This window comes from Mastigoproctus giganteus, chromosome 13 (genome assembly GCF_048544385.1).
Source record: "Mastigoproctus giganteus isolate SK-2022 chromosome 13, ASM4854438v1, whole genome shotgun sequence".
NCBI lineage: Eukaryota > Metazoa > Arthropoda > Arachnida > Uropygi > Thelyphonidae > Mastigoproctus > Mastigoproctus giganteus.
In genome coordinates this window covers 147,629,236-147,644,689 of record NC_143587.1, presented here as the reverse complement: position 1 = coordinate 147,644,689, position 15,454 = coordinate 147,629,236, and the positions used below count along the sequence as shown (strand labels likewise).

At 35.6% G+C, this 15,454-nt stretch overlaps 1 protein-coding gene across 1 annotated transcript in view; it reads right to left on the bottom strand.

Annotated features, from left to right (window-relative positions):
- Positions 1 to 15,454, bottom strand: part of LOC150076513 (muscle calcium channel subunit alpha-1-like) — a 1,171,392-nt gene that overhangs the window by 962,427 nt on the left and 193,511 nt on the right. The window lies entirely within an intron of this gene.

Here is a 15,454-nt window from a genome sequence, read left to right as displayed (position 1 = left end):
TTTAAGAAATTAAAAGTGAGGAAAGCGTATAATAACTGATGTATATCTAGCGGCTGACCCTACAGAGGAGGATGAGATAAAAAGATGAGATAATAAGATAATAACCAGCGTAAAAAATAAGGAAATAATTTACGAAGCAAAAAAGAAATGAAATGATTAAGTTTTGAAGAAAGAATAAAAGGAAGTTAAAATAAATCAGTTTTATTTATTTATTTTAACTTCATTTCATTCTTTCTTCAAAACTTAATTTTCATTTCATTTCTTTCTTGCTTTGTAATATATTTCCTTATTTTTTACGCTGGGTATTAATTTTTTATCTCCGCCTCTGTAGGGTCAGCCACAAGATATACGTCAGTTATTAAACCTTTTCACACTTTTGTTAATTTCTTAAATCTCTATAATTTATTATGTACTGAGTATATCTCATGTTCGAAGCAGAGGCCTTACCTAGTTGTTGCATTTCCCTTGGTTTTGGCGGCAGACTCCTGAAGAAAATGCCAAAATCATCATAATCGAAACACTAAGCACTTTCAGTTAACTTATTTCATAATATTTTCTTTACAGGTACTGATGTGCATTTTTACTATGGGTTTTACAGATGGTTCCTTAGACAATACTTTACCCCATACTCAGTCTATATTATTATCTACATTCCTTATAGCTGCTGGGTTCTTTCTACAAATCATGTACTATTACAAAATATAACAAATAAAAATAAAGGTGATGGTAGCACGAAACATCTGGAAAGTCACAGGCCAAAAAGGAAGATAGCCGAAAAAGTGGTAACCTTTAAAATAAAAAATAACAGCAGCCTACATCAGATAAAGGCGGGAAAAATTTTCCGCAAAAAATACCTCGAAACGGGGAAGAGGCAAATATGCCATTAATAATAATAAAAATAAAAAAAAAATGAAATCTGATGACGGCAAAGTACATGATTAGGTATTTCAGTGGGGGATTACACCTAACCATACATCAAAGGACTACGTTTCCATACTTGCAAATAGCTATGTAAGGGAAAATTTAAAAAATATAAACGAAACGGAAAGATATCTCTTACATAGTATGGACAAGGTAGTCCCTACGCAGTTTTTAAAAAAAGAAAAATACAAGTAAAAATTAGTAAAAAGAAAATGAAAAGCTGAAAGATTAATCAATTATACCTGAAAAAGGTGACAAGATTAGACCGATAGCTGCATATCAAACAGTAACAGGTAGGGACAAATCTGTTAAATAATACAGCAACTACTGTGAAAGAGAGCTATAAAATGGAGGACTAGTGACCTCAATAGACTATGTATTTAGAATGAATTTAGTTCAGACATGAAAGGTAAGAAAAATGTGGCAAGAAGCGCAACAGACAGAACTATAAAAGAAATAAAACAGAAAAGGCTGTAGTTTAAGTATAGCATCGTGCTAAAATTGATATAAATAGTTAATTAAAACCAGTAGAGAAAACAGAAAAATAGAAATGGTTTTGACAAATCAAATGCGCCAGAGTGCGCAAAACAGCAGCAAAGGATGCAGATGTATATATAATTATAAGTGCCAAAGTCGCTATCGGTCTAACCTCGTGTATTTTCTTGTCACCTTTTTCAGGTACAATTGTTTAATCTTCCAGCTTTTCATTTTCTTTTTACAAATTTTTACTTTCTTAAAAACTGCATAGGAACTACCTTGTCCATACTATGTAAGAGATATCTTTCCTTTTCGTTTATATTTTAAAATTTTCCCTTACATAGCTATAGGCAAATATGGAAATGCAGTCCTTTGATGCATAGTTGGGTGTAGTCCCCCCCCCCCCCCCGATGAAATACCTAATCATGTATCAATATTTACTTTTTTCGGTCATCAGATTTGATTTTTTTTTTTTTTTTTATATTAATGGCATATTTGCCTCTCTTCCTCATTTCGAGGTATTTTTGTAAAAATTTTTCCCCGCTTTTATCTGATGTAGGCTGCTGTTATTTTTATTTTTTAATAGTTACCACATTTTTATTTTAAAGGTTACACTTTTTCGGCTATCTTCCCTTTTTGGCTTATGGCTTTCCAGACATTTCGTACTACCATCGCTTTTATTTTTATTTGTCATATTTTTTAATATGTATATACTTGCATTTGCATCCATTGCTGCTGCTTTGCGTGCTTTGGTGCATTTGCCATAACCTATCTGGTTTATCTTCAATTCTATCTCTTAAAAGTTTTATATATATATATATTAGCAGAGACAAGGAGGTGATTATCCCTTTGTATAAGGCAATGATTAGGCCACACCTTGAGTATTGCGTACAGGTCTGGAGGTCTCATTTTAGGAAGGATATAGAGTTGCTAGAACGAGTGCAGAAAAGGGCAAAGAGATTGGTGAGAGGAACAATGGGGTGAAGAAAGGCTTAAGTTCTGCAAGTTGCAGCATCTGGAGGCTAGGCACCTGTGAGGTGAACTGATTGAGGTGTATAAGGCCTTGAATGGTTTGAGCATGTTCAATACTGACAGGATACTTCCGCTTGCTCAGACTAAGAACCTGAGGGGGCATAGATTTAAATTGAGGAAAGACAGTTGTAGAATAGATGTGTGAAATCAACTGCCTGCTGCCTTTGGCCAGCGGACAGTTGATTGCTGGAACAGACTTCCATCTGTTGTTGTTGTGTAAGTTGATAGCTTAAATAAATTTAAGGTTGAACTAGACAAACATTTGGAATGACCGGATGGGTGAAATGGGAAGGGTTTTTTTTTTTTGGCTGATGCTGTATAAGCTTGCTTTCTTGCATCATATGCCTCAACTAATGCTAATGCTATATGCTAATATATATCCACATTCAGTATATATATATATATTACATTCAATGATCACTGAATTGTGACCAGCCCATTTATAATGGACTCGTGAATAGGGAGCTTCATATTGGAAAAACTTAATGCACACGAGCAACTGACATGTCTTACCAGTTGCTCATGTGCATGGCTCTACTTAGCTCTCATAATTAGCCTCAATGGTTCAATGCACTCACTTGCAGCTTCTCTTAAAATTATAGGGTACATGCCATCAACTTCAGAAGCCTTACTTGCCTGTAGGCTCGAAAGTATTTTCATTAAATAATCATGTGAAATTTCAATATCATTAAATACATATTTTTCAACTTCACTTCAATAATTTCTCTTTGACATAAAAGGGTTTTTCTTCTGTAAATATCGATGCAAAGTAGTTCACCTGCAACATCAGCTGGAGTATCTAATACTATCCCACATCCATTACATAAGGGTCCGATCTGGTTTGTCCTTCTCTTCTTTGCATTTATATATGTGAAGAATTCCTTATCCCCGCTCTTTGCTCTCTTTACCAGCAATTTCTCATAATCAGTCTTTGCCAGCCTGACCTTTTCTGTGGCATTATTACAGATCAATTTGTAGCTGTTATAGGCTTCAGTACTTTTTATTGCTCTAACTTTTCCATGTAGTCTTTTTCTGCTCAAGTAATCTGGCAACTTCATTATTCATCCAACTTGGAATCCTCCTCAAGGAGTATTTTTTTTAATGGTATATATTCATTCAAGGCTTCTGTGACTAATGTTTTAAAAGGTATACCATAATTCAATTGTATTCGCTCGCTGTGTGATATCAACCCAGTTAATAGAGGCCATGTAACACCTTAAAGCGGCAATGTAATTTCCTTTTCTGAAATTATAACCCATTCCTTTGCCTTTAATTACTGCTATCTCTCTCTCTCTCTCTCTCTCTCTCTTCATCATCCACCACAGAACTTCATGGCACTTCCTGCTACCAGTTCCTGTACTGTCAGCTCTATTATGTCATGTGGTTAATGGGTGATGATCAAGTCTAGAATATTCTTTTCCCTAGTACTTTCCCTGACATGTTGATACAAATAACAATCATTTAGTTAATTAAAAAAATTTGTCCCCCATTTCAAGTTTCACCTTCCCATTTGCCCCAATCAATTAGAGGCAAATTAAAATAAGACATTCACACTTATTTTCCCATTCCATTTGTATGTAGAGGCTCTCATCATAATCTTCAGTCACCTGGCCTGTAGATTACTCCCACTCTCATTACACCTTTGCTTCCAACTATCTCACACCACACAGATTCTATACTATCATGCAAAACATCTGAATCTGGCAAAGCTTTTGTTAAGGTTGCACTGAATATACAAAAGAAGGGTTTATATCAAGGTTGTATATATATGTATATACAAATTTAAAAAAAGTGAAGAATGTATTAAGTATTCTGTCCTAATTTGTATCGACTGAAAACATGTAGGTTTATGTGAAAACATAAAAAAATAACACATTACATAAATCCTAAATATTTAATAACATAAACATAATGAATGCATTTTACTTCTCGATTCTCATACCAAAAATCAGAATTTGCAATGCACACTCAGTTTCTTAAAAATATCAAAAAATGTATCATGCAATAATAAAACATGTGAAATTGTATTTAATGAGAAATCCTTTTTGATCTAAAGATAGGGGTGTGGCAAAATAGCTTGTCATCAGGATCTTTTGCAAGAGCATCTGCAGAACTTAAGGAGAGGATGATACAACTCCTTTAAAAAGAACCATCAATGTTATTTTTATGATCTTGCTAGCTATGCCTTTCCTTTCCAAATTTCGCTTCATCCTATACATCTGGAGTATTTCCTGCTCAGTAGTATATGACCTTTTTATCATAAAATTTATGAGATTTTTACATGAAATAGCCTCAGAATCATTTTTTTCATATTTTCAGCTGACAACATTATTGTCTCACAGTTTTTACTCTAACAACATTGATTTCTCAGAATCTGTTAAAGTTTGATAAAGATATTATTTTTATCACATTCCATCTATTCCTCTGTCATTCTCAATTAGCTCATCGATTCACACAGTTCACAAATTCTGAAGAGTCACCTTTATCTAATGTAAATTCCAAGAAATTCACTTCAGTATCTCTAGAATTTTTGAATTTTAATCCTGGATAATATTATGCAGAAACAATTTTAAAAGTGTGGTTGTTACCTTATCCCATAACACATGAAATGCACCACACAGCATCTTTAAATGCGATTTCTTTCTTTCTCTTCTTTTTTTTTTTTTTTTTTTTAAACATCCCTAGCTGAATAGACTGTCAATTTTATTTTTCTCATAGATTTTGATAACATCATTTAAAATTCTTAAATATTAAGAATGGAAATGGTTGGATCAAAGATGTGCAATTTGAGGATAATATGATAAAAAAATATTCTCCTTGATGACAGCTTTTACATTAGTATTTTAGCATTTTCAGGCATCCAACCTTTTTGAAATTCCTATTCAACCTGAGGTAACCTCTAACCTCAGAGTGAATAGGAATTGTTGTTGTTGGTGTGATGTTTAATGACATGAGGGCTACTGAGGCCAATTTGTGCCTGTTCATAGTTTATTTCCTATATATGATAAATATTGAATTACATACATGCGTATAGACCAGAACAGTTCAAGTATATTATTTAGTTCTTCTATACATGATTTCTAAGAAAGTTGGATAAAATCTGAGCTTTCCTAATCTAATGAATGACCGACAGGTGCCTGAAGGGATGGATAAGTAAAGAGTCTACCAGAAAGTGACAGACCATAAGTTGAGTGTGTCAACTTATGGTCTGTCACTTTCTGGTAGACCATAAGTTGAGTGTGTCAGGATGTGCACTGGGGTGGATTTTCTCCCTATAATAAAAATGCAATGTGTAAGATGAGTATGCCCAATTCTCAATCTTGATAATACTATTTCTTCTCATCTATTTTGTCTGAATCTGGAATCTGAATCTGAAGCAGAATCTGAATCTGCCACAAATTTGGATCTTGTTTTATCTGGTAAAGTTTGATATTACTTTTACAAATCTGTGACTAGTTGTTACAACAGGCCTTGCAAATTATAGGCTTGTAATCTGTATAAAAACCGGAAAGTGATGTGAGAATGTGGGAAGAAGTTGTTTAGTGCAAAATTGGCACTCACATTTCCCAGAATGACCCAGGATTCAGAAAAATCTTACTGACTGATTGGACTCGCTGTAAGATAGTAACCAATAGCAAATAGTTTTCAGTGTAGGATGATAGGAAGGGAAATTCTCTGTTATGGCTAAAACTGCACTAAGAGAGTCAGTACAGAGTAGAGCAGGTGAAATAATCAACAATCTGGTCAAGTGCTAGCTTTAAGGCACATTGAATATTATATATACCAGGGGTGGCCAACAAGTCGATCGCGGCTTTAATTTCAGTTGTTAATGACGTTTAAATATATATAAAAAATAGATTAGTTTGTTTGTTTGTTTGTTATTTGGTTTTTAGGAGTATTAGCAACTAAGGCCATATTGCTATGCAGATATGTGGTGGTCCTTCTCTGACCTTTTCGCATCCTCCGTATTTGGTGGTCACGGGCTCGAATCCCGATCTAATCAAGAAGCGTGTACTATGCACTGCTGCTCCTGCCTACCTGGCTATGGAGGCACCTATAGATTAGTCAAAATCTAAATGCTACTATTATTATGCACCCCACTGCATACACTTATCACAAATCCATTGAACTGTGTGACTACTCTTGTCGCCGAGCAGCCACTAGGCTTGTCAAGTGAAAATTCACACAGTTACATTGTGGAGAGCATAGTGTATGTGTCGAATTCTTATTTAGCTTACATAATATTAATAACTGGACATATATTATTTGTTAATTTAAAATGGATACTACAAAAAAGAGTAAAACGTATAATTTTCATCAAGAGTGAGAACTAGAATACCTTTTTGTAATGATAAAAGAAAAATGTTGTTGTTTGATTTGCAATGCTTCCATGGCTATACCCAAAAAAATGAAATTTAGAAAGACACTTCAATGCACTCCATAGTAAATACCAATCAGATTTTCTGCCTAATACTGACCTTAGAAAAAATAAATTAAAAGAACTTAAATCCAGATTATTCGCACAACAAAATTTCTTCAGGGCACCTCATTTACAATCTAAAGCAGTAACTGTAACATCATTTAAAGTGAGTCATCTTCTTGCAAAAAAATGCAAACCATTTTCTGATGGTCAATTCATCAAAGACTTATTTTTAGAAATAACAGATTATTTTTTGAAATTTTAAGAACAAAAGCGAAAATAAAAGTGCTCTTCAAGATCTGCAATTATCTCAAAATACTGTGATATGATGCATCGAAAAAATGAGTAAAAATGTGAGCGAACAATTGTGTGTCCTTTTATTTACAACTGGATGAATCTACAGTGATATAGCTCAATTGGTCATTTTTATTAGTATGATCCTGCTACTACAGAAGAGCTGCTGAATATGGTTTTGTTAAAAGAAAGAACTGGAGGTCTTGATAATTTAACGCATTCAAACATTTTATTGAAAAAATTAATTTACCACTATTTAAGCTCATATCAATAACAACAGATGGAGCTAAAGCATCATGACGGGGCATCTTAACGGATTCATTGCATTGTGCCAAAAGGATGATGAATTCCGAGATTTTTTGAGTTACCACTGTATCATCCACCAACAAGTGTTAGCCAACAAAAGATTAAATACTAAAAGTATTATGGACATTGCTTTCGAAATCGTGAATCAGAGGACAATCTCTTCAAAGGAGACTTTTCAAAATGCAACTCGATGAAAATGAACCAGATCTGATATTACACACAGATGTGAGGTGGCTGAATCGGAATAAGTTTCTACAGAGATTTCAAAATTTGCTGAATGAAATTTAAAAAATCTGTTGATCAAAGGGGAGATGATTATCAGCAGCTACAAGATATGGAGTGGTTGTGTGATGTGGCTTTTTGGTAGATTTTACCAGTAAATTAAGTGATCTGAATTTGGAATTACAAGAAAAAAATAAAAATGTGGGTGACATGATTAGTAGTATTTCTGCATATAAATATCATTATTTGGCAATGGCTAAGAATCTCAAATAAAAAAATTTGATAATTTTGCAAATCTGCAAGATCACATTTGCAAAAATATCCTGTTTTTGAATTTAATAGTGAGAAATATGTTTCTGAAATTGAGAAAGTTGTGGATGATTATGAAACCAGAGTTAGTGATTTTTAAAACAATTGAAGACATTGTTCAATATATTTCTTATCAATTTAATGTTGACTTAGATACGAAGCAAACTGCAGAAAAAAAAAAAAAAAAAAAAACGCTGAGATTTTTCACATTGAGAAAATATTCTTTGAAAATGAAATTATTACATTGCAAAATGATATCTTCCTAAAAGCCAGATCATCTGAAAAAGACTTTTGGAAATATGTTTGCAGAGAAAAGTATCGAAATGTAAAAAATGCAGTGAACTTTTAAATTCCTGTTTTGGTTCCACATATCTATGTGAATCGGCCTTTTCGTATTTGAAACAAACAAAGATGAATAATTATTCTACTGTTACGGACTTGCATTCATAAGATTCTTTACAGTTGTCCTTATCACAGTATATTCCCGATTTTGAAAGCTTAGCAGATGACATGAAGACAAACTTCACATAAATTAAAAATTTATGTATGTATGAATTTAAAATAAGAATTCTGAATTGTATTTAATTTTAAAATTTATATACATTTTTCAATATGTGTTGATTAACTTTTTTAACCATATGCAAATTCTTGAGATGGTAGATCCCAACACATTTTGCAGAAAAAGTAGATCGCATCGCAAATTAAGTTGGCCACCCCTGATATATACAAGCACTCCCAATTATGATGCAACGGGAACCTCCAGGTCCTAGCAGCAAAGTGAGACATCAATTTTTTTTTTTTTTTTTCAAAGGTATAAATGGGGGATCATGCTATTCACTATAAAGCCTCTTTTTGACTGGGAAGTCCTGAAAGCTCCTAGGGCTGTCCTTAGAGCACTGTGCTGGATGACGTTTTAGCCCTTCTCCTAGCAGATTCATATACTAGAGAACCATAATCTAAATATGAACAGATTAGAAACTTGTAAAGGTGTAGTAATAAGGTATATCAATCACCACCCCATGTCAGGCATGAGACTGACCAAAGTATGTTCAACTGTTTCAGACAATTAGTTTGTAGATGAGTGACGTGCTTGGAAATGTTATTTGCACTCTACATCAGACCCAGAAGTCTGATGGTACTGACTAGTGGTATCGGATTATTGTTTGACTGTAGTCTCTAAGGTAGTAGTAGTATTAGTGGCATGTGATGCAAGAAAGCAAATGTATGAGCTTATGCAGGATCAGCCAAAAAAAAAAAAAAAAAAATCACACCATTCCCTCCAAATGCCTGTCTAGTTCCTCCTTAAATTTATTCAACCTATCAACTTCCACAACGACAGATGGAAGTTTGTTCCAGCAATTAACCACCCGCTGGCTAAAGGCAAATTTCCGCACATCTAATCTACATCTGTCTTTTCTTAATTTGAATTTATGCTCCCTTAGGTTCGTAATCTGAACAAGTGGAAGGATCCCATCAGAATTAAGCGTGCTGAACCCATTCAAGGCCTTATACACCTCAATCAGTTCACCGCGCAGGTCAGGTTCTGTTAGTTGACATCCTATGTGTGAGGTCCAGGATTCAGTTTTGGTTATGGAAAGTTGGAGTTGGTGTTCAACAATGTTTCATACTTTGGGACTGGCAGGAAATGGTGAGGTTATCCATAAACATGTAAACTTTAACAGTTTTGGGGATGTCTCATGTCATGCTGTTGATCTAATCGCAAAAAAGGTTGCACTGAGTATAAATCCTTGTGGTACTCCTTCCTGAATATGAGATGTAGACAGCATGTTCTGATAGCAGACCTGAATAGAACACAGGCATAGGAAATTCTGAACTACCTCTTGGGAGGTGACCTTTAGCCCTGGATGGTAAAGGTCAACAATAACACCATATTACCAGGTAGTGTCAAATTCCTTTTCAATACCTAAATCAACCATGACTAGATGTTTCATTACAGAGGTGTTGTGAATATGGGATTCAGCTTTAATGAGTATGTGCTGAAAAAATCTGTTCTTTTGAATGCCATACTGATGATCTGATAAAATATTCCAGGATCAAGTGAGCCTCGTAAGAACCATTCTCTCAAAAATTTTTCCCATGCAGCTTGTAAGGGATATTGGTCTATAATTCTGAATCAAGGAAGGATCTTTGTCAGATTTTAGTGAGGTAAGAATGAAAGAATGGTACCAGGAAAGAGGATACACATTTTCGGAGAATATCCAATTATAGAAAATCAGTGGAGTACATAAGTCCGCTTCAAGTAATTGTTATAGCATAATGTAATGGATGGGCCAGTGGCACTATGTGAAGATTTACTTAAAGATTTCTTAAGTTCTGTTAATGTAAATATTTAGAATGGTTGAATGTACAAAAGCGAAAGATGTGTGGAGAAGTTCATTTTGTGGAATTTTGAAAGGAGACAGAGTAGCAGGCAGAAGAGGTATTGTAGACAATGAGTCTGCTAATGCACTGGCAATTCCTTTAGGTACAGACAGATCTTTCACATTCTAGTGGATTGCAGAGGGTAGTCAAATGAATTTTCCATTTAGTTTGTACTTTTCTCCAGAAGAACTGTGGGTCAGTGTCTTCAGTGAAAATTGTGGAAAATACAATCCAGGAGTCATGTTTGACTTTGTGCCTAATTTTCCTTGCTTTGGCTTTCAGTCTTTTATATTACATTAGATTACCAGTAGTGGGAAACTTGCACAAGTTGTTCAAGCACAGTTTTTCTCATGTTTGACATCAGAGTAATCTGCATCTCCCACCAGTTGTTTCAGTGAGAGCATTTGTGAGGTTGTGATTTTGGAATGGAATCTTTATCTGCAGTTAGTAGATCAGGGATTCAAGGTGACGTTATTTCAATTTTTCTGTTATCTAGAAAGTTTTATTTTTAATGTATTTAATGCAGAAATAATTAGGCCAAACAAGAAACAGAGAGATTAAGAATGTAATTTTATTAACTGCATATAAAAAAAACATAAACATGTTGATGATCCAATGTTATATTCTGCCATTAATACATTTTTGCTTATGCCTCATTCTATTTTCTTTATTGTATAGAGTTTAATCTGTGTGTGTGTAGCACAGTGGTATCGTCATCGTCCTCCCCACACCGGGTGGAAAAGGCCCGGTTTTGAATCCCGTTGATGATGAGAGGAACTTTTATAAACTTTTTACACTCTGTGGCTAAATTAGTGGGCCACAGGCGTAGATAGCAAGGTTCCCCCCAAAGAAACTGGGGTTTTTTGTTGGGCAAAATAGGCAAATCGAGCAGAAAACATGCAATTTACAGACACAATACACATGGGTATATGAATTAACATTCTGAGTGACCCTAATGTAATAGTTTTGATTATATCAATTAGGGTTGAATTTGAAAGTGTCTGCAATTCTGCTCAGACACGATAAGAGGGAGTATATGATTAGAGCCATGTCGATCAATTCGGCCCTGGAAAGATTGTGAAAGGCTCAAGGGGTAGAATTTTTTTCAGCCTGGTCTGTACTTGTTAACAGGAGAGACTGCTTCTACAGGGATGGGATACACTGAAATAGAAAAGGTGCAAGAATGTTTGCTGATGCTATAGAGGCAGTGTTAGGTGGGTCGGAAAACTGCTAGATTGGAGGGATACAAAGACTAATAGATTAACAGTAGCCACTGGAAGAGGTGAAAGTGATTCTTGCACTGCTTCTATTGGAATGAGCAGCAGCCTGGAAAATAAGATGCAGGATATTTCAGAGACTGCTGGGAGTCATTGGGGTACAAGTAAACACGTGGGTTGTGTTAGGGTAGCTAAGAAAAAGAACAGGTGCATGTATTGCAAATTTATTTACCATTTATAAATTTAGTGCAAATTTATTTACCAAACTCCTATGCTAGGAGTTTGGTAAATAAATTTGATGATTTTGAGGTATTGCTAAAAGCATCAAAGGCGGATATTGCTGGGATATCAGAGACGTGGTGTCACACAGATATAAGTAATGCAGAACTGGAATTTGGGGAGTACAACGTCTACAGAAAGGATAGACAGGATAGGAAGGGAGGAGAGGTTATGCTATTAGTTAAGAAACACATAAAATCCAAGGAAGTGAAGTCAGTGGACATCGCTGAACAGTGCAGTGTCAGGTCAGTTTGGTGTGACATAGGCACTGGGAGATCAAAATTGAGAGTAGGAGTGTGCTATAGGCCTAATGACTCTGATGAGTATAATAAGAAACTGTACAGGGAAATGGAGTGGGCCAGTAAATCAGAGAGTCTTATAATCGGGGATTTTAATTTCCCAGATATTGACTGGAATTTGTGGGTTGGTCACTCACACACTAGCAAGGCTTTTGTGGATTTATTGGATGATTGTTTTCTAAATCAGCATGTTCGGGAGGCAACTAGAGGGAGCAATACTCTTGATTTGATTATCAGTAGTGATTCTTCATGCATTAAGAATCTGCAGATACAGGAACCACTATGTGGCAGTGATCACATTGTGCTGAAGTGGGATTTACTCAAGGAGGTAACAACCATCAGGGGTAAAGGGAAGGGTTATAGCTTTCGTAAAGGCAACTACGATGGTCTGAGACAGTATTTAAATTCTATACAGTGGGACCAACTGATGATGTTACCAACAGCAAACTCAAAATGGGAAGCATTCAAAGAACTTATCTTGGAAGCTACTAGGCTTTACATACCAACTAAGAAATATTGTTCAAGGTTCAGGCCTAAATGGATGTCAGATGAACTAATGAGACATATGGCAGAGAAGAAAAATGCATGGGATACATATAAATTAACATGTGACACAGAAGCCTATGATCGATATAAGCCTATGATAGCTAACAAACTAAATCAATATTTTGCATCTACATTCACACATGAGGAGTTATTCAGGATCTGTAACCAAGTTACAAAGGAGGTTAGGCAACGAAGGCAGATTACGAGAAATTTTTGGCAAGGGATGCAAAGAAAAACAGCAAAGAGTTCTTTACTTAAATAAACTCTAGAAGGAAGGGGATAAATCAGATTGGTCCACTTGATATCGATGGTTCAACTGTTCATGATCCTGCTCAGGTAGCTAACAAACTAAATCAATATTTTGCATCTACATTCACACATGAGGAGTTATTCAGGAAGAGGAATTCCATAGATGAAGTAAACACTGGCAGTGAGCTAGATGATCTTGTAATAATTGAGAGTAAAGTGGAGGAGAAATTGTTGAAGATAAATACAAGAAAGGCACCTGGGGTGGATGGGATCTATCCAGTTATATTAAAGGAGGCAGCAAAGGAAGTAAGCAATCCGTTAGCCATAATTATGAGAGCTTCCTTGGACCTAGGGGAGGTACCCACAGACTGGAGATGTGCAAATATAACCCCCGTTCACAAAGGAGGATCAAAGGCTGACACAAGTATTTATAGACCTGTGAGTTTAACTTCTGTTCCAGGAAAATTAATGGAAGCACTGGTTAAAGAAGCACTGCAGTATCATCTTGACAAGAATTCAGTTATAGCTCAGACACAGCATGGTTTTGTTAAGGGAAGGTCTTGCCTGACCAATTTGATTGGATACTATGATGTAGTCACAAAAGAATTGGATGCAGGGAATAACTTTGATATTATATATTTGGACCTTAGAAAGGCTTCTGATACTGTTGCACATGGAAGACTGCTGCACAAATTGGAGCAGTGTGGCATTGGTGGCAAATTGTTGCTATGGATAAAGGGATGGTTGAGTGGCAGAATACAGAGAGTGGTAATTAATGGACACTGCTCATCGTGGACTAATGTTATTAGTGCAGTCCCTCAGGGTTCAGTGTTGGGTCCATTGTTGTTTTCTGTATTTATAAATAATATTGATGATGGTATATCAAGCTTAATGTCCAAGTTTGCAGACGATACAAAGGTTGGCAGGGTTGTTAAGGACGCTACTGATGCTATGCTGCTACAACAGGATCTGGAAAGGTTGAGCAGATGGCTGAGAGGTGGAAATGAAGTTTAACATTGACAAATGTAAAGTACTACATATGGGGAACAGCAACCCCAGAGCAACGTATGAACTCTGTGGTACTACACTGACAGTGGTAGAGAATGAAAAGGACCTGGGGGTAATTGTGCAGGCAGATATGAAGTTCTCTGAGCAGTGCAGATGGGCTGCAAGAGTAGGTCATGGTGTCTTATCAATGATATACAGGAATTTTTCTAGCAGGGATAAGGAGGTGATTATTCCCTTGTATAAGGCAATGGTCAGGCCACACCTTGAGTACTGTATACAGGTCTGGAGGCCTCATTTCAAGAAGGATGTAGAGCTGCTGGAATGAATACAGAGAAGGGCAACAAGATTAGTGAATGGAACAAAGGGTTGCTCTTACGAAGAAAGGCTTAAATTTTGCAAATTACAGTATCTGGAGACAAGGCACCGGTGAGGTGATCTGATAGAAGTGTATAACGCCTTGAATGGATTGAGCATGCTCAGTGCCAATGGGATTCTTCCTCTTGCTCAGAATAATCACCTAGAGGGCATAAATTCAGATTGAGGAAAGACAGATGTAGGATAGATGTGCGGATATTTGCCTTTAGCCAGCGGGTAGTTAGTTGGTGGAACAGACTTCCGTCCCTTGTTGTGGAAGTTGATAGCCTAAATAAATTTAAGGCTCAGCTGGACAGGTATTTCGAACGAACGGAGGGATGAAGTGGAAGGTTTTTTTTTTTTTTTTTTTTTTTTTGGCTGATGCTGCATAAGCTTGCTTTCTTGCATCATATGCCTCTACTAATGCTAATGACCTTAAGGACTGTATGACTTGGCGGTAGTGATAATTCTTTCTCGCTACTAGATGTTATCTTGTTATATACAAATGTAAACGTTAAGTAGACATTAGATATTCTGTGGGATAAGTTAAATAATACTTTGATACCGACTATTTATACGAAGCTTCCTATTAAGGAAATTTTTCACTTAAATAAACTCTTAGTTGAAGCCAACTATATCACCTTTCAAGACAAAGTATACATACTAATTTTTGGTTTGCCAATGGGATTAAGCCTGAGCAGCCTAATATCGGAGATCTATCTCTCAACAATTGAATGTATTTTCTACCCTGTATCACATAATATTGGAGGTATTTAGACGATGTTCTCGTCGTTACCAATAGTAGCACTATCCAAGACATTTTACCTTCATTTACTAATATTCATTCTAGACTCAAATTTAAATTGGGGAGGGAGAATATGGATACTAAGTAATTAAATTTTCTAAATTTCATGCTTACTCGGGATACAAATAAAACCATTTTAACATCTACCATAAACCTACAAACACTGGTATGATTCTGCATTATAGCATCTATCACACGCTCACCTACAAAAGATCAAATTATCTTTAATCAATTTCTCAATGCTTATAAATATTCAACGATGGAATCTGCTTTGGGCTCAGAAATACAAATATTAACCAGCAGATTCTTTAACAGGGGTTACAAACTTGCTACA